General features: G+C 35.1%; 1 protein-coding gene across 1 annotated transcript in view; it reads right to left on the reverse strand.

Annotated features, from left to right (window-relative positions):
• The window catches only part of LOC125057212 (semaphorin-2A), a 405,445-nt gene that overhangs the window by 218,145 nt on the left and 166,842 nt on the right, over window positions 1–20,458 (reverse strand). The window contains exon 2 of the mRNA XM_047660755.1: window positions 15,105–15,135. The gene's annotated coding sequence lies outside the window, so the exon portion shown is untranslated. The remainder of the gene's footprint in view (window positions 1–15,104; window positions 15,136–20,458) is intronic.

Here is a 20,458-nt window from a genome sequence, read left to right on the forward strand (position 1 = left end):
GTCGAGACGGAATGCGAATTTCCCTATTTACAACGACGCTTTACGCACACCAACTATTTGTGGAAACAGTGTGTTAATTTCTGAACCGATACGATTAAGGAACTTTCAAGTTAAGAGCGTACCCTCAAAAGTCGGCAACACATACCAGCCCCCATGGTGATTGCCTCCGGTACCATAAAACAAGTTTATAACTGATTTCTTGAAGGATTTTACTTACTTTGTTTATTTTATTTTTTCTTTGAATTTTGTTATTTTGTGTTTATGTGTGTGTGTTTTCGTATGTAATAAATGTTATGTCTATGTCTATTTTATAAAAAGAGAGGTCGCCCTCGCCACGGTGGGCTGACAATCTTAAAGAAGTTGGTGGAGAAGATTGGGAGAAAAATGCTCAAGATAGAGAGAGATGGAGCCAATTGGGGGAGATAGTTGAATGCTTCAAAGAATATATGAGGCTTAACTATTATTATTAATTACTAGCTGTACCCTGCCACGCTTCGCTGTGACGCGAGTGTTTACTCGCTTCCGGAAGATGGCGAGGTCACTGGTACACAGCTGATCGAAAAAACTGTTTTTTCGCGGTCGCAGATATGTGACTGATGTAAAAAACAGATAAAAACAATCCTTGCAGATCGGTGCAGAACTTTTTGAGTTTTTGAAGCGTACACAAACCAACATAACCTTTTTAAATATATAGATTATACTACATTATGAGCTCTACATGTAACGAGAGTCACACATTAAAATTGATAATTAAGACAAATTAACCCAGATTCTCTTTAAAGGATATTTCATAAAGATTTCAGTTCCCGCATAAGCCAATTTAATTACCATGTAAGATAACTCGGTTATGGTATTGATTTGAATGCAGTCTGAATCATCATTACGCCATCATTAATCATGTCGAAGCCAACCCTTAGGTACCTGGACGCATTCATGCGTGCGCCCTTGCCTTATCAGCGCCGGGATGGATCATGGACTAGACCCAGTCATGTTAATGTCTATAGCGAGATGTTAGATAATACAGTTGTGAAAGTTATCTTCTATTGTTACTATATACAAATATACATCTGGTTATAAAATGAAACATGTGAGAGATAATCGGTATAGTGGCTTCAGCGAAGGAATTTCTTCCCTGATCGTATTCGATCGATTCGTAGGTTCGAATTTTGGTTGTGTACCAATGGACTGTCTGTCGCTGTGCGCATTCAATACTCGCTCGTACATGAAGAAACACCCTTACTTGAAAGGGCCCAGTGGGAAGAAGAAAGAGAGGATGCCCACCGAAAACTTGGGAAGATGATATAAAAGGGATAGCGGGAAAAAACTGGAAAATTGTCCCATCGGAGGTCGAGTACAAGTGGAAAAATTAAAAAGACATGGACTTACTGTAGTTATAGTGTACTCGAATAAAGGCTATTTTTATTTATTATTTATTTACATGAAGAAAATTTTGTACAGAGTACAGAGTCTTCTCGTCAGAGAGAGAGAGAGTTTGTATAGTGTACAGAGTCAATCACATAGTTGCTTATTAGAAAAAAAAATTATTTATTTACTTACACTTTGTTGCATTATAATATAAAAATTTGACATAATTACATGTAAAGAAAAGGCCACTGGCCGGCCTTATCGCTTTCGAGCGATCTCTTCCAGGCACCACTGTGAGAAAAGAAGAAGAAGTGCAAAAATACATGTATTTTATAGATGTTACGAAACAGAAACTACAAAAATATTACGAAACTTTAAAAAATGTATTTTTATACAGAGTCATGTTATTAATGAATATCATACTCGCAAAATTCAACAACCAAAAATTATAAACGTTAAATATTAACAATAGAAAACTATAATGATACCTTATTCCAATTCCACGTACTAAATCTCTATTTTACAAGCATTTCCCATTATTCAATGTCTTCGACAAAGAAAAAGGATAGAACATTTTAAATTGCTCTCTAAAATCTGCTCCTAATATAATATTCACGGATCTTTCCGCAATTTATGGGGTTCTAAATCCATCCGCTGTTTGCGCTATCTATTCCGCTGTAGACCATTGATATTCTGCATACAAACCGAGCCTGATTCGATTGGCTATGAGCCCAGTTATTAAATCAGTTAGACAAACAACAAACACCTGTGCATCGTACACTGCCGCCCTTACATATCAAGTTCATAACAATACATGAATTAATGATATTAAGTGATAAACGTGATGCAGCAGTGAATAACTTGAACGCATTAGTTTTAAAGCTTCAAATAGACTGATTATAATGTTATTTAGATTTTCGGTTAGTAGATTTAGTCCTCATTTTAACATGTGTGATATTTAAGAGAATTATTACGAGAAAAATGCTATTGTTTATAGAACAAATCAGCTTCAGCTTAAATTTTTTTGACAGATATTTTGCATGAATAAGTCACTAAATGAATTAATGTTTATATGTCTCTATTCAGTTTTTGAAGTTATACTTCTTTAGGCGCGTTATGAAAAATTGATGAGAGTGAAATTTTACGATGCGCGCGCACCGTGACACAAAATTAACAAAATGAAGTTGCCCACGGAAGATGCTACGGCATTGGTCATAATTTAAAAACAGCATTCGAATAATAATAAAATTTATGTTACACTTAATGTAAGAGAATAATAATAAATATTTATTTATTTAATTTTTCAAATGTAAACTGAACTTTTGTGACTATAATGACTCCTTTTCCAGTCGTTGATTATTTAATTGTAATTAATTATTTGCATGCAATCAAAAACTATTTTTAATAATGCCAAAGAAGTATGACTTCTTATGCGCGTACATAAGTACACGCACCCTTTTTTGGCATAAAGGTTCTGAACTCCGACCGTAACTTAAGTATAAAAATAACAGTCATAGACACATGTATGTCTATCATATGGATTGCAAACGTGGATTTAATAAGACGCTAATACAGAAGATTGGAGTATGCCAAAGAGCTGTGGAGCGTTCAATTCTTCGATTGAAAGTTAAAAACGGTGTGACGTCGTATTACATACAAAAGAGTTAAAACCGGCTAAAATGTGACCGACATTGCCCGCATTTCTGTGATGCCAGTTGGGGCAAGAAGTCTTGCTTGGAATGGCCCTATGAGAAGAAAAAGGAGAAGACTCCCACGAGAAACTTGGGAAGATGGAATAAAAGGGATGGCGAGCGAGGAATAGAGATAGGTGGAAGAATTTGGAGGAGGCCATCACTCCGCCGGAGGTCGTGTACTAAGTAGTTAATGACAGAGACTTAATGTAAAGGTACTCGAATACAGGCTATTTTTATTTATGTCTGTTCAGTTTATTAAGTACTTTATGAACTAGTTCAGTCAGAAACAGACAAATTTATGACCTTTTCCATTTAATTTTATCATACTATTAACTATTCATAGCTTATAAAATCTAATGTCTGCTTGGTTAGTAACTACTTGAAGCATTGATAACACTTGCGATTAAATGTAAACTTGTTTAAGTATTTACGGCTGAATATCAAAATCGTGTCATACACATGATTATTACGTTGGATAATAATAATCAAATTAATTAAGATAGGCGCAGATCACGTGAGAAGCGGCAGTATTAACTACATCAAATCATAATAGTGCCTTGTAATTGAGTTGAGGCAATCTGATAGAGCGGTTACATTAGCTTGATTTAGGCTATTGCAATCACATTAGTTTACAATAGTTATTGGAAATTATAATAACTTTTATAATGGATATAAAAGTGTGATGACGAACTTCAGAAATAATATATGTAATTTATACATTGCGTTTTTACCTTTAAATAGTTCTCGCGTAATATGATGCGAGTATGTGTAAAATAAAATATATGGCTTTAAAAAATAACATATCCTATATGTTGCAATTATAGTATGTGTTTAACCAATAGATGTCGTTGTTTTGTTGTGACAATCGTATAATTTGTTCAAGGGAAATTTCTAATCAATTTCTCAGCCATACAATTGGTGTTTATTGTAGGATACGCTACGACGTGCTACGGTAGTAAGTTTTGCTAAAAAGCTGTAATTTCATTTGTATACGAGGAAGGAATTTGTATTTTAACTTTAAAGGTCCCAATATAGAATTATTACGGAAATACTAGTAGGAAGCAGAAGCAGCTGTTGGAGAACACGAAAAACTGCCTTAAATGATTATTGATTACTTGGAGAGTAAACTGTAAAGGACATCAAGATCCATCCAGAACACACGGTGGCTATTCTGCAAATGTTTTTATTTTTATTTAGCCACTTTTGTATTACGTTTTGAAGGTAAAACAAAACGACGCTTTTTAATACTTATGAGAGTTTTAAACTATTAATAACAAGACAAATTCTTCATTTTGTGTTTATGAAAGAATTTAAATCGTAATCATTGAGTTCTTTATTCTCAAACGATATTCTAAATTGCCTGTAAATGACAGGCGTTTAATAGAAATATAAGAACCAATTCACTGAATCGAAATAATTTTATTTTAAAAATTAAATAATCGTAGAAATAACCAAACTTGTTTATTTAATGCCAACTCCGTGAGTTAGTGGTTAGATCTACGTGAAGTTCAAACTAGAAGAATCGATTTCCGACGAAGTTAAATTTATAATAATATTAAATTTTATCTTTCAAACTCAAAATAACTTTAAATATATAGGTAAACAAGTACACTTATGAACGTCAACAGAAAAGATGTTAAATTGATTCTAAATTTACATTTACTACCAGTTCGCAAAGGCGTAGAGCGGACAAGAAGAACTGGCAAGAAACTCTCCGCCACTCTTTTTAATCGCCAAGTTTTGAGTCATACAAATTGTTTGAATTGGAGCAAATCAATCCCAAAGATAAGGATCATTTAAATATTCGTCAAATTTGTAAAAAGCTTTATTGATTAATTTACGCATTTTGTTGTTGACTAAAGATAAAGCTGTCTTGTACATGTGAAGGCGGTTGAAATGTTAAATAGTAAAAATTACATATAATATATCTCTTTCGTAAAAACCGAATCTATGATTTCCGAGCAGAGCTTTGAAATCGCATGTCAATTGTTTTATAAATTCACGTATTTGTGCAGCTAGACGGGAGTAAGAATTTAAACTACATAATTGAGATTTCAACTAAAAGCATTCACAGAATAATTATTTTAACAAGTTAAAAGCTTACAGTGTTACACCAAAAGGGACCCGTGACGTATTCATAGAGTTAAGTACTATTTCCCCAAGTAACTTCCTTTTTCATCGCTTTTGTTTAAAATTTTAGTGGGTTATTAAAACTTAGTAATTCGCTATGTTTACTAACCCTTTTACGGTATAAAATATTTTATATGCTAACATTTTTAGTAGCTTTTTACTCCTTGGTACGAAATATATTATAGTAATACCATTAAGACTTTGGAGGATAATATTAAAAGTATGTCCTTCAAGAAAGGAGCGTGCTAATTCTTAAAAGGCCGGCAACGCACTTGTGAGCCTTCTGGCAATGTGAGTATCCATGGGCGAAGGTATCACTAAACATCAGGTGAGCCTTCTACCCGTTTGCCTCCTATTACATAAATATATATATATATATATAAGATTTAAATAAAAAAAACATTCGCTAGGCCATAGCGTCAGTAGTTCTGCAGAAGAATATGCTAACCAGTTGAAGGCAGCTAGGTAAATTTAGAAGCAGAGGTGAAGCTTTTGTGCAGTCAAAAGATTATTAGTTTAACTTGAATTTGTATATTTAAAATCAGAAATATTAGTTTATAAATATCGAAATGAGAGTTGCATGTTAAATCTGCTATACGAATTTATCTAATACAAAAACTTAACTAATTACGTTAAGTAATAAAACTGTTACTGTTCATTGGGTACTATTTATAGTAAATAATATCGTAACTACTATACTAACTTAACCTTCTTTTTATAAAAAGACCGTTTATTTTTTCGAAGTTAAATCACATGACTTCCAAGAAAGAACTTTATATCTGCGCAAACCAGTGAATCAACAAACTACGTTAGGGGACCCGATTTCAAAGTAAATAACGTGAAATGGATAAGTCAACAAAGGAATAATACAGTCAAATTACGATCATTACATTGCTGTAGATATCAGTATAATTACGATTGACATTTATAAAATTCTTAGTATAATAAGCATTGTATGTTATAAAATATATAGTAAACTAAGCCGGGTTCTTACGGGTGTTTTGCCGACCTTTCAAGGAATGGTCTTTTCTTGAAGGTCCCTAAGTCGTATTGGTTTGGAAATATCTCTACTGGCAGCTGGTTCTGCAAAGACATGGTGCGCAACAGAAAGTGCATTAAAAAGTGCTGTGTTGTGGAATACCAGGCGTCGAGATGGAAAAGATAGAATTTCGCATTTTGCCTCGGCGTCCGCTCATGGAGTTCAGCATTAGGTATTAGTGCGAACAATTCTTTAGATTACTCTTCATGATAATTATGGCAGAAGATGCTAAGGGAATCAACATTTCTTCGCCAAGCTAAAATATCAGAAACAGCAGGTCCTCGTCGACACAAGCCGCGCTGCGTTGGAAGTGCTCAAATGGAGCTGATACTAGGGGTATATTAAAATGAGGGTTAAAAAAATACTCAATCAACTACTGAATAATAATAATAAATAATAATAAATAATAAAATATTTATTTGTTTTCTCTCACACAAAAAAAAAAAAAAAATACAGACACAAAATACAAATTTCAGCATTAACAGGCAAAATCTGTGTGAGAGACTGGCGACTGTACTAGGATACCTGTATTACAGATTGCCAGTCCCTCCGCATCCGGACCGAATGGAATTTAAGTAGGTACATCAATTTGATCGAGAAACTATTACAAATATTACAAATATACTCACATTTAAGTGGGTGTATGTGATGGTGCATGTATGGTTTAGTGTATGTAAGTGTTAATGTATGTATGTGTTAGTGAATTTATGACTTAGTGTATATATGTCTTAGTGAAGCATATATGAGCATGGGTGATAGTGTACCTATGTACTCGTATACATAACGTGTTAGTGTTAGGTATTAGCTGAGGACTACTAACAACTTCTCAGTCCCCTCGTAGTCTAGATTTTTAAGCCATTTGACTGTAGCTTTTTTACACTCATATTTAGTAAGCGGATATATGTTGATCAACCTGTTTATCTTGTTATATAGGTGACAGCCCATAAAACCAAAAAACCTTCTTGAGAAAGCTGTGGACCAACGGGTATCTGAGGTGCAGACTTTATATTTGCATCGTTTGTTGTCATTCAAAGAAGGATCATAGCGAGTTATGGAGTGTTGTTTGAGCACAGTGTTCAGTATAAATAGTTGACGAACACTCAACACGTCAGATAAAAGATATAGATCTTTGGTAGGGTAAAAAAATGGTTTAGAATAACTTACTTTCAATAACGCACGCTGAGCCCTCTCCAGTTTTATAAGATTAGTTTTACAAGCCCCTCCCCAGACAGTAACACAATAGCTTAAAACGGATTGGCAGAGGGATTGATAAACCACTTTAATTATCGATTTTTCAGCAATATTACGGAGATTCTTAAAGGTGAAGATAAGTTTCCGAGTTCGCGATAGTAGCAGGTCAATGTGGTAGTTAAAATTTAGCGTGCTATCAACAACGACACCTAGATACTTAGTATTGTTGGCAACAAAGATCTTTTGACAGTCACAAGAATCAGTATCAGAACATACATGAGCAGTTAAACCAAGGTTAGTACTAGAACCAGGAGTTTTTATATAGAACGGTATACATTTAGTTTTATTGACATTGATAGTTAGGGCATTCATTCTGAGCCATTTGTTAACAACGTCGAATCCTCTTTGAGCAATGTCGACAGTATCTTTCCAGCTATCACCATGAAACACAAGTGCAGTATCATCTGCAAATGTTATTATTTTACCATTTTGTAACTGGAGGTCACAAAGATCATTGATAAATGCCAGAAACAGTGTCGGACCTAAAACACTACCCTGTGGCACACCATAGCGTATCGGCAAATCGTCACTAACAATGTTGCCCACCCTTACTCTTTGCTGTCTATCACTCAAGTAGCTTTCAAATAGTTTAAGCTGCAAACCACGTATACCCAAAGCCTCCAATTTATCCAGCAGAATAGGACCAGCGACCGCGTCAAAAGCTTTTGCAATGTCCAAAAATACAGCTAAAATTTTATTTTTCTTATTTAGTTTTGTAACAATATGATCAGTTAATTGATGAACTGCGTCGCTTGTTGATGAACCCGGTCTGAATCCAAACTGTGAGCTGGAGAGTAGGTTATTACTTTCTAAATAATCGATGAGGCGTTTGTTTATCAATTTCTCAATGATTTTGGATAGGGTAGATAGTTTAGAAATAGGTCGGTAGTTACCGACACAATCTCTATTACCACCTTTAAAAACCGGAATTACTTCAGCTAGCTTGAATAGGTCCGGAAAGATCCCAGTAGAAAGAATCAAATTAAATATATATGTAAGTGGAGGGACTAAGATTTCATGATAACGTTTGAGAAAGGCTCCAGAAATATTATCTCTGCCCGCAGCACCGTCCTTCTTCAGTTGCAAGATAAGAGATTGAACTTCAACTTCATCAGTAGGTAGCATGACGAATGAGGACAGTGTAGGATTGATTGATGGTTTTTTATAAGAGCTATTAGAATATGATTTTTCGGCAATATCTTTCCCGATAGAAACGAAATATTTATTAATGTTGTTGACTGAGACCATCGGGTCCAGTGGAGAGACCAATTCAAGTGCAGTGCTAGTTGTATTGTTAGAGTAGGTTAGTTGTTTGATAGTGTCCCAGAGAACTTTTGTATTAGTCTTAGCAGCTTTAAGTAGGCGGTTGCTCTCATAAGTATTTTTAATATTTTTTAAAAGTGAGTTGCAAAAATTTCTATACCTCTTGTAAGTTAACGTTAATATTTCGTTACTAGGATTTTTTCTTGATTTTTGATGTAGTTTGTCACGATGCTTTACACATCTTAGTAGACCTGCAGTCATCCAAGGCCTCTTGATCCTTTTACGATTTGGGATGGTTAAAGTTTTCGTATTTGCTTTAATTACAGTGTCAAGCGCAGTCAGAAGAAATGCTGTTGCCTCATTGGGATCAGTCATTTTATATACAAGGCTTAGATTTAAGTTCTTCATAGCATCGTCCAAAGACGGGTAATCAATCTTTTTCAGAGATGAGTATTTGTCAGTCATAGTGCTACGTTCAAGTTTCAGAATTAAAGTGTCGTGATCCGTGACTGAGGTTTCAGCAACATAACAAAAGACGCGATAAGAACATTTTAGTATTACATGGTCAAGACAAGTCCTGCCATGAGTTGGAAATATGTGGGCTGGCAATAAACCGTGAGAAGCCAACATATTCAAATACGTTGAAGAATTAACATCCTTATTGTTATCCAATATATCAATATTGATATCACCTATCAGAACTTTATGTGGACTACTAATCTCAGAAAGAAGTTTGTCAAGAGATACCAAAAACCGTTGAACATCTTTGTAACCAGGTGGTCTATATACTGCAATTAGTGTTACATTATCCTCAAGGTTAATCAGTAAACAGTTGGCATCACAAAGTTCAGGCTCGGATATAACTAATTTCAAATGTTTTTTGTAAAATACTACAACTCCTTCATTCTGTGTGAAGTTTTTCTCGGTTAGAGCAGAGTTGTATCACTCAAGAGATGGTAAGTTACGATTATTATGCAGCCAACATTCCGTTAAGATAATTAAGTCCCAATCAGTCCTGGATCTAAACAATAAGGTTTGAAAATCAGAAAAGTTACGATTTATACTACGAATGTTTTGATGGATAATTTTTAGACACTTATTCGGGCAGTTCATAAGTCTCTGGCAGTCCTCTATGTCACAAAGAGAAGATTGTGCAACATCAAGTTTATCGATATCATTTATAATTGCATTAGTTTTATCGAATTTTATTTATTGAGTCCGCAACTATGGTAAGACAAAAAGGCACGCGGTACAGCACAACCCTACGAGGATTCCACAATCCCGGGGACAACGCCACACAAATGAGACCAACACAATACACATACACACGGCACGAAAACAGACTGAGATTGTTGTTAACAGTTACATTCTTTCTATGAGTACACTTTGTATAAATTGAGTGCAAGTGATGTATAATTTCAGTGAGTGTGTGAATATAGGTTAAAATAAGTGTAAGAGCAAATACAAATTCAAACGAAAATACATTATAGACTAAACGAGAACTTAACATGAAAAAATTGACTAAGGTAATTTTATTACTAGCAAGACTAAAGTAAATCAATAGAAATAAATAACAATATACAGTTAATTGGCAATATAGGTTAATGAGAAAGCAGTTACATGCAATGAGTCATGATTCCTTTGCCAGCTGAGATAAGCATTTTTCTGATTGGATTAAAATCGGTCTACCAGTCGAATCCTTACGCAAAAGTATTCTTCCATTTGAATGCCAGCACGAGTAGTTATGTTTCTTGGCAAATTGACGGGTTTCAAACATAAGTTTTCTTTGAGATGGACCTAGATGTTCGTCAATGTAAAGTGGAGTCTTTATTCCTGGCAAACCGATAGTATGAGTATTGAGCTTCTCAGAAACCGGCCTTCCTTTGTTAAAGTTTCGCAGCTTAGTCAATAAATCATTTTTAGCATTAACACTCGTAAATTCAACAACAACAGGTCTTGATACTCCTGGTCTACCCGGCAGCCGATACAAGTCACGTACAACACTCCTATTTATATCGACATCCACAGCTTTGCCGATGACAGAAAGGGTCGAGAGTAAGTTGTCAAACTTTTCGTTTTCAGAAATCGGGATATTGCGAATCTCCAGAGTTGCATCTCTTGTACGAAACTGTATATCCTGGATATGCGATTCTAAGTTTTTTATGGCATTTTTATTATTTTTTTGGTTAGTTTCAATTTCCTTTACTCTGTCATTGGTCTCCTCCTGAGACTTGTTAATAAATTCTATTCCTTTTTCTATTTCTGAGTTAGACTTCTTTATTTCCTGGAATTCAGTTTTTATATTGGATAATTCAGAAAATAATTTGTTTAAGGTGTCATTTAGAGTGGACTTCCATTCACGTAGGTTTCGTTCTTGATCCTCTCTCCATTCAGAAAGCATTTTCAGGACATCCGCTCTTAAGTCGCTACTTTCGGAACTAGAATGAGCATTCGGGGAAGAGGTCTCCATTCGTTGTCGCTTGGAGCGCGTTGTTATATTGGAGTCACCCTTGGCAATACAGCCCGCACTCGTCATCGGAGACTTCGAAAGATCAGACTCCGATCGGGAACAAGACATCACAGAAGTGTTACGAGGGGGTGAGCGTTGGATATTGGGCATATCTTCAATGAACCCAGAGTTCAATATCGCAAAGCAACAATAGACAATCGCACCAGTTGATCGTAGCAGGTATAACAGCTTTGTAGTACCGTAGCAAATCACAAGCGTCGTAGTCTAACTTACGTCATTAGCCGAATGTGATGTAGAATTTCGACTCGCCGGCACTCAACCGTTTGGTGTAATGGCAAACAACAGCGCTCACCCCACAGCTTATCCAAGAAGAGGCACGGGTTCAAAACCACAAAAGTCCAACTAGTTCAATTTAGTATTTTAATTTAAGATTTTAAATTTAAATTTCTCACAAAACTCAACACAGTGGACACGTCCAAGCGCTTCCGCGGTCCGGAGGGGAGAGGGATGAATGGCATGACGATACCCTGTGTCATATTCCTAATTGTCCGTATACCTAATCATTTGTCAGTGATCTGAAAAAAAATAATTCAAGTCAACTCACCAGAGACTATATTTTAATAGTGTGATTTTTAAGACTACCTGCAGAAAACTGTCGGAATAAACCATGCAGTTTTCTTTGTATGGTAAATGATTTTCGATCAATAAATCCTTCCGGTTCCGGTTATACAAAACAGGTAATGTATCAAATAAGTATAATCATTAAATAACCTAGAACAATTGAAGTTCGATTGTCCTATTCACCAAGTGTCAAATTACACGTTCGAATTCAGGTTGTTTTCATCGCAACCGTAATAACATAGGCGCGGTGACCGATAACATCTTTCAATGGGGTGTATTCATGACTGGCGTCAATCGATACAGCAAGCTATGAATATTTGAAGCGTTTGAGTTCGTCCGCACCATCGGACCTGTCTAATTGAAATAGTCGTGTATAGTTCATAATAATAGGCTTTTTTTCAACAGTTAATTTTAGTTCCTAAATATTAAAAAATACTAACAGATTCCTTGGCCTTGGTCTCATTTTACACGCAATACACACGCCGTCGAATTTTGAGTTATGACAGTTGTGTGTCTTATCAAAATCAACCCGCGACGGCCCGAGCCGAGGTCCGAGTCTCGCAGGAGATGCCCTTGTGCTAATCGCGGGAAAAAAACCTTTTCCGGCCGAGCTATTCACCAAAACAGCCTGAGCTGAGCTGTAAAGTGCTTAAAGCCAACAGCGAGCTTACATTAATAAAATTAGCAAAATATCCAAAAACATTACACTCGAAATTAGTTCTGAGCGGTAATTAGAGTCTAGCTACTGCCTCCAAAAAGAGCACCAAAAATGTTCTCAGTGCAAAATGTTTATTTAAAGTTATAAGAAAAGCAAACGATAACTTATATACCAGGAAGGAATTGGTACGCTATTTTAAAGTCCCAAAGTAGTATTTGAATGGAAATGCTAGTAGACAGCAGACGTCAGGTTCCATATACCTTTGTTCAGGACAAAACTGCCTTAAATGATTACTTGTAGAGTAAAGACATTAGGACGCACGGATGTTTGCAATATTAAAAAAATACCCAAACAGCAATTTAAAATCAGCGTAAATGCGTGAGTAATTAATTTCGTATAGCTATACAAAGGACCCGTTATGAAATATTTTGCCGGGTATTTCCGTGGCGTTTTGAAAACATTTAATTTTTTACGAGGGAATATTTTTAAGCTGAACAAACAATAGGCAACACTCGTTTACGCACTTCTAAATTACGCAGCAATTCGAATGGAAAATGAAATGCTTGCTTGCGAGCCATTAAGCAATTTGATGTTAACACTCGTCCCTTCATTTTCCTGTTACCGCAGAAATTGTACGATTTACTTGCTTTAAAATGGGGTAACGATACGACCTCAGAAACTGAAACCCCTGATGTTTCATTAAAGCTTTAAAATAAATAATCCACCCACACAATTACCCCCTCTTTCATAGAACATTATTATTTTTAAACAAGTGTGTTGCTTATTGGTTACAGATTATGAAGCACACACACAACAACAGACACTGGAATGTGTTAACCGGCTACTAGTTCCGGTTCCTGACCGATATACCTGAGTTTAACCTTTGAGTTTTGGAAATTCAAATAAATATTTGTAAGATTAACTGCGATTGTTAGAATAAATTATACACATATATACTTAAAACAATGGAAAATAGAACAATTTAGTACTCTAAAAAAGTTGGGATATTTTGTTTTTTTTTAAATATAAATGTTTAAATCCAAGAAAATGGATTTGTAAAATCGTTTATGGGAATTAAATATTTATGTAACGGATTAGTTTTTAATGTACTTAAACTTGGATTATTTACTAGTAAAACTTATTACATTATTAATTATGTTAATTAATTAGTATTGGCTTTAAGATCTAGGACTAAGGACTAAAAAGGCAAATAGATATTTAAAAGCACGGTACTTCGTAATTTAACTTCATTTACCACCGAGTATTCAGATAAGTTGTTCATCTACAGAACAGACAGACGAACAGGAATACGAAATTCCACCCATATCACCTCGACTACCGTCGTCCATAACAAAGCGTTTTTATTCTTAAAAGGCCGGCAACGCACTCGCGAGCCCTCTGGCACAGGTAAAAGTGTCCATGGGCCTCCTGCCCAATCGCCCACTGTTTTACAAACAAAAAAATCTGTGACCGAAAAAAACTAATGTGTGTCACGCGACTACCGTAAAATATCAATAAATTATATTTCTTAAATAATTATTACTAGTTCTTTTACTCCATAACGTTTTTGAAGTCTATATACTCTCAATAACTTTTTATTTTTCATACTGTCAAATATCCTACAGCGAGAGTCAGAATTCGCGATCCGTAAATTTTTGAAGTTACTTCTTTAGACGCGTTATGAAAAATTGATGAGAGTGAAATTTTACGATGCGCGCGCACCGTGACACAAAATTTACAGAATGAAGTTGCCCACGGAAGATGCTACGGCATTGGACATAATTTAAAAACAACATTCGAATAATAATAGAATTTATGTTACACTTAATGTAAGAAATAATAATAAATATTTATTTATTTAATTTTTCAAATGTAAACTGAACTTGATTGACTATAATGACTCCTTTTCCAGTCTTTGATTATTTAATTGTAATTAATTATTTGCATGCAATCAAAAAATATTTTTAATAATGCCAAACTAGTATAACTTCTTACGCGCGTACATAAGTACACGCACCCTTTTTTTTATTTGAAACACTTACAAAACACGTACACCAAAGACAAATACTCATTCCCTTTCAATTACCATCAAATTGATGGCGGTGTGAATCTTTTTCACATCAAGTACCTGTCTCTGTCTAAAGACTAAGCAGAGTTTTTTAATCAAACACATTGCAATCCGTCAATTGGATGCGGCACTGACTAAAACAAAGCGATAAATTAAGGCGGGAAACGGTAGGCGAACGCTGGCTCGTATTGAAAGATTTACTTCCTCTGTTTAATTGCAATAACAGCTAGGCACGTTGGTATCGTATTTTTCTCTTTACACTTTACCTCTTATTGCCTTCGGGCCGTTAAATAAATTTATGATGCCCGACCAAGTTCAACCCACCTCGACACTTGGCGGTAAAATTAGGTGAAAACGAGAAAAGACGGAATTACCTTGACTTTTGCACATAAAAGTTACACCGTATTTCCCTTTCAAAAGTTTTGCTGACCGCTAGGTTAGTTTCCCATTAGGCCTACCTGCCTAAAGGATACACTGCTTGATGGACTGGACCCGAAACTTTAGTGTAAAATTTGTCCCGATTTAATGTAAAAACTCGAACTCACATTAGCGTTCCTTTAAAGCTGGCAATCTAATCTGAAACAAGAAACAAACACATCTAAATAACAATGAAATTGTAATAAAAAGTTGGAGCACGCGACCGAAATTGTACGAGGATGTTTAACAAATTATAATTTACGACTTGAAATTTATTTGAAATTAAATTGGATATTACATTTCGTTCTGTAGCCTAGTGACGGACAACCTTGCGGTCGTGTGTTCGATGCTGTACTGTTATGTATTTTGAGTGAGTTAGCAATCAAGGATATCGTCATGAGAAATTCTCTATGTGTATCTTATTTCTTGTAGAAAATAATCACAAAAATGTTAGGACAACAATATATAAATCTTCTGGATGTATTTAATATTTTTATGTATGAAATTTTTGTAACTTTTTTAATGTGTCTTTATTTAAAATAAAGTAAAAATATTAAAAGAGAACCGAGAGTTTTTTACGCCGGCTTTTTCTCTCGGCCTCTGTCTTCTTTTCCGATGAGTTGGGAATAATAATTTAATGACGTGGAATAAGTGATACCTGTATCTTTTATTTAATTAAAATATTTAATATCTAAACATTGCTGCCAATTAATCGAATGTATTTATGCCATTGTGATAGAGCTCGGGATTTGGATTCGACGAATCGATCGAAGATCCGACGTAGAAATTTTATAATCAATAAAACTTTAATAATAAACATATATTAGGGCGTGGTTCTTAAATATCCTATGATACATTTTATGAAATATGAAATTTAAGAATGCTGACTCTTACCGGGCCCCATGTCGCCGACGGACACTAAGCAAAATGTAATTTCCCCCCAAATGACCTCTTACGTGACCCGGCGAGGCTTTTATGGAATTATTTTCAACCAACGTAATGCCTTAGACATGTCCAACTTAACAGATGACCCAAACGTTGTAACGATACGGCTTAAATATGTTTTAAATTAAGTCAAGATATTAAAATATATTTTTTAATTATCTATTACATTATCATTACCGGACGTCAAGGCAAAATACCACCCGTATAACCTCGACGTCCGTCGTTCCACAACTGACCGTTTTCTAAGGCACTTTTTGCCGCGCACCACCACTATGTGGAACCAGCTGCCAACTGAAGCATTTCCGAACCAATTCGACTTAGGGCCCTTCAAGAAAAGAGCGTTCCAATTCTTAAAAGGCAGGCAACGCATTCGCGAGCACTCTGGCAATGTGAGTGTCCATGGGCGGCGGTATAACTTAACATCAGGTGAGCCTCCTGCCCATTTGCCTCCTATTACATAATAAAAATCAAGATACTTCAAGAACTCGATATTAAGCAGCGTCTGTTCTCAACAGTACAATCTCGCATCCAGATCAAGTCTGCCGTAGGAGGTTCACTCAATGAGTGTAGCAGGATGACCTCTAATAGGCATCGGTGGCGAAACGTGAAGCGCCTTCTCACTCTCTCTCAATCGGTATCAATCGCTCTCTCCCTTTCGTATATATATTTATTCTTATGATAGGCAATATTTAAGGCAAGAGACGACAAGAGCTGGAGAAGAAAGAAGTCACAGTCGTGAAACGTATGTGTGTACCGGCATCTTATCCGTCGAGGAACTATTTTGACTTAAGCAATATATCCGATTATTAAAATTGTCAGTTCACGTGAAATGGGAGGTCAAGACGAAGTATTATCGAATAGATCTTAATTAGATTAAAATCAAAACCAATAAACAATGTTATCGACATCTTTCGATTTAGTTCAATGTTCGAAATTGCTTTATCCTACTTAAAACTTTCTTATTACTTGGAAATTGTTCAGTAATTTGGAAATTAAAATGGTAGAGATTTATTGGTGTAGATATTTTTTGCTAATGACTCCTAGCATATATTATGAAGTCCCCCGGTATGTATGTATGTATGTATAGACACGCTAATGTGATTTTGTGTGGTTATCAGCTATAAGGGATGGAAACTAACTAAACGTAAGTTTGTAATTTCTTGTACAATTTATTGAACTTAAATTTAACTAAATTTGCGTTACTCACATTGAATGACTAATTATTAATGATGTTACTTTAATATAATATACTAGCTGACCCGGCAAACGTTGTTTTGCCATGTATACTATTTCTAGAAAACATTTTTTTTGGTTCAATAAAAATAACTATATACAATAATAAAAATTAGGGGTTGTATGTATTTTTGTATGTTATATCATAAAAAAATAAAAACAAAACAAATTGTCTAAAAAATAAAATTTGTGACACGAGAATTTTTTATATTTTACCTTAAGAGAACATTAACAGAAACTTTATTGAACATATATTTTCAATAATTTGATAAGATGTCTATTCAGTTGCAATTGGTGTTGCCATTCTAATAAAACAATTGCCATCATGTTCTCTTATTACACTATCTCTGGCAGATATTTTATCTAACTTTACGGTTGGTATTAATTAAAGTATTATCTTTGAAACAAAAATTAAAGCCATACCTATAATAACAAGCTTAAGTCATAAATGTTCTGAAAACACGTCTTAACCATCGCTACAATCAAAGCTTATGCATAAATTTGAATTTTCAATTAAGAATCTCTGAAGAAAATTTTATTAGACATAAAGAGAAACCTTTGGTCTCCTTAGACGAAATACGTAGCCCGTTTTAAGGAACATAGATATCATTGGAGCAATGAAAAAAAACTGTTATGGAGCTGCCTGGGATGCTCACAAAAATAATTTAATAAGTTCTGTAGAGTAGTATTACCTTAATTAGCTCAATATTCTATTTCATTTATATCTTGAATGTTGTTTGAACGTAACCATAAAAAACTGTTAAAACAAAAACGTATGGCACTCGGGGACTGCCGCGGTAAAGCTATTTATCAACTTACATAGCATTTTTATCAACTTGAGCAATTATAATTATTTATTTGTTTTACTTTGATATTAATTCAATCTACCACTCTACCAGACTGAGACTAACACGCCTATATAGTCTGTCTCCGGCCGCGGCTGCGCTAACGCTACGTCACCGATCTCGTCAGAGAAATGTGAATACGCAGTATGCGATCTGTCCCACTCTAACGCACCTGCGCTACGTCACCGATCACGCCAGACCGATGTGAGACGCAGTATACGTTCTGTCCCGTTCTGTTTATATAACGTCATGTGTCGTGTGTTAGTTTTTTATTTTCGTTACGGAATTTCTTGATTCCCTTCTTGATCCTTCCCTTGAATTGAAAGTATTAAAAAGATATTATTTTAGCAAAGAAAATTTTATCTTTATTTATTTTTTATATTTTTTTATTTTATCTTTATTTTTTACTACAATCAATTTTGAATAACGCAAAACGACTCCATCCCATTTCCAGTTCTTAGACGGCTGCACCCTAAAACGCTTGAAAGGCGTTCGCGAGATATCTTAAATGAGTTTCGTTATCTCTGCAAAAGAAAATGGGATTAATAGTTAACAGAGATTCCCCAACGTGCTAAATATCCACTTTAACACTTAAAACAGCAGCTTAGTACTTGTTTTTCTCGAGTTCATTTATTTCCCAAAGTTTTAACAGATCGGAAACCACTGTTGTACTATTTCTTATAAATGCCTATTTAGGTCAATAAACAGTACTTACCTAACTGCTCTATTTATGTGAATTCAATAGGGCATGTTCAATAGGTATACTATCTGTGTTCATGGCGCTTCATGGAAGTAAGACTGTTCAGTACTGTCAGTGGTGTTGACTGATTACTACGTCTATCAACACACTGTCGATTTTTAGGAATGAAATAATAGATTTGCCATCGTAGCGTTTTGTCTACCACAGTTTCAATATAAAACAATTTGCTTTTAATCTTGGAAATAACGAGTTTTTATACTTCCGTTCACTAAGTATTTAATACATGTAGAGGTACGCCTATTTTTTTCGTTATAAAAAAAAATCACAATCATCACCTTCTAAACCTTACGCTGTTAACTCTATGTTGCTATGAGTTCGTACAAAACTGCCTAAAACCTAAAAATAATCTAAATAAATATTTAAGAAATAATAATTTGCATGTGAGCCTGAATAATGAAACCCGCTGACTCACCATGTGCGATCATGAAATTGCGGACGTAACGTATCAATGATTCTTAAGAGCGTCCAAACTTTAGACTGGAGGCTTTATGCAAAGGACCTGACTCCATAAACCGACCATAAAGGGCCCTCGCACAAAGAATGCAAAGTGAGCGTACTATAAACTCTTGGCCTTTCGGTGGCTTCCTTTACGATAGATTTATATTCATGACACTATCTCCAACGCGTAAAATTTCGGGCAACGGCGATCTAGAAGCGGCATATGTAATTTTGTTTGAATAAGTAAGGAGGAAGGACAAAGGCTATTTGATCTTTCTGTCTTGTGTCTACTAAGAATAGATAAAGTCTTATTTATGGGTTGTATCATAAATGGATTTGGGAGGGTCCGTTATTGATTTTGTATGCAAAGTTTTAAGCATAGAGATCACGAACTATAAATGGAAATTGAAACGAAAATAAAAACAAAACAATGTTGGGGTGAAGTTTAGAAAATAATGAATATTTGATTGATAAAAACGTAGGTACGTACAACAGATACTTACTTTATTTATTTATTTTATGTAACAGCCGCCCATGGACACTTACATTGACAGAAGGCTCGCAAGTCCGTTGCCGGCTTTTTAAAAAGTGGTAAGCTCTTTTCCTGAACCTAAGTCGAATTGGTTCGGAATAACTACATTGAGTAGCTGGTTCCACATAGCGGTGGTGCGCGGCAAAAACTGTCTTGAAAAACGCTCAGTTGTGGAACGGCGGACGTCGAGGTGATACGGATGGTATTTTTTGACGCCCGATGATGAAACTCAGCTGCAGGTATTAGACCGAAATACTCTGAACACTCTCAATGGTAAATGCGGAATAAGATGCATAGTGACCCACATCTCTACGCCAAGTATGTAGTAATTTAGTTTAGGCATAGTACATCAGATAGGAAGCATACAATCGTTTTTATATATTTTTTATAAAGGCATACCTGCACCTCTCCGGTAGACCGTAGTGTGTATGGCCTACATTAATGACAAGTGACTAGAATACGTCACGTACAACAAATATGTCTTTGTATTTCAGACACTTCTTATAATTTTCACGATACACAAGAGAGTCTCAATACATCACTTTATCTCAACACCTGGTTCGAAAACTTGCTTAATTTGTTGAAAAAGTAATTTCGGTTTACGACTGGTCAGTTTATATTGCCCATTTTATTGTTTGAAACTTGAGCGGTCCCGTAATAAAAATTTGGGATCTTTCGTACAAGAAATAAAAGTAAATCTTCAACTAAGTACTCTTTAAAGAATTTCAT

This window comes from Pieris napi, chromosome 16 (genome assembly GCF_905475465.1).
Source record: "Pieris napi chromosome 16, ilPieNapi1.2, whole genome shotgun sequence".
Lineage (NCBI taxonomy): Eukaryota > Metazoa > Arthropoda > Insecta > Lepidoptera > Pieridae > Pieris > Pieris napi.